Below are 1,176 nucleotides of genomic sequence, written 5' to 3' on the forward strand. Positions count from 1 at the left end.
TTTCTTGCTAATGATTCTAATGTTCATGAGAATATGATGCTGCCTAAATTGGATACATTTGTTTTGCTTACAAATGAAGGGCCTAGCTTTGAGAAGGATGAACATTGGAGCAAGAACAAGCATGGAGATGATGGCATGCGCATGGGGAACAAGAACGGAGTTACAAGTGATGATTTCAGGACGTTGAAGCCACCATAATGCGTGCATGAAGCCTTGGACGAAATATACAAGATGCTACTTCATAACTTTCGTCCAGAGGCTATTCTAGGTGCTGCGTCACCTTATTATTGGGCCAGGCCCATGTAATTTCGAAATACATAAGTATAGGCTGTTTTTAGAGTCCGTATGTGTGGGGAAACAAGAGATAGGGTTGGTTTCGGACCCCTTCCTCAAGGGCCACGAAATTCCCCCCCTCTTCCTCCATATATACAGCCCTTAGGACGTCGTTTAGACTTTGGGGGGTTTTGTTTAGATTAAAAGTTCGCCATAGCTGCAACTTCGCGTACTTCGTTTGTGTTCAGCGACCAGACAAAGGCGTCACAGAACCCCACCTTGATCAATAAAGCTTTCATCTTATATTCGCAATATCCAGATTGCAATCTCAGTTTCTTGCCTGTTCTTCGTTTGCTCGCAGGAAACAGACCCTCGTGGTCAGGTTGATCGTGCTCCGGCGTGGTCGATAACCTCTCGGAGTTGGTTTAGCGATTGCTAAGGCGCGACGTCCTCGCACGTTCGTAGTCGGATCGTCAAAGTCGACTTCCATCAAAGCGATATTCATCATCTCATCGAAAGACGGGACACCTTTGCCTCTATCAACGTGACACCACTGCCACCCTGTCTTACCGTAACGCGAGTCGAGGCGGACGTCGTCGCGGTAGCGACGATGGACGCCGAGACGAGCACGTGACACCACTGCCACCCTGTCTATCTTAGGGTAACGCGAGTCGAGGCGGACGTCCTCGCGCTAGCGACGACGGACGCCGAGACGAGCATGTGAGACCACTGCCACCCTGTCTATCTTAGGGTAACGCGAGTCGAGGCGAACGTCGTCGCGGTAGCGACGACGGATGCCGAGACGAGCACGTGACACCACTGCCACCCTGTCTATCTTAGGGTAACGCGAGTCGAGGCGGACGTCCTCGCGCTAGCGACGACGGACGCCGAGACGAGCACGTG

The sequence above is a fragment of the Triticum aestivum genome, chromosome 6D (assembly GCF_018294505.1).
Source record: "Triticum aestivum cultivar Chinese Spring chromosome 6D, IWGSC CS RefSeq v2.1, whole genome shotgun sequence".
Classification (NCBI taxonomy): Eukaryota; Viridiplantae; Streptophyta; class Magnoliopsida; order Poales; family Poaceae; genus Triticum; species Triticum aestivum.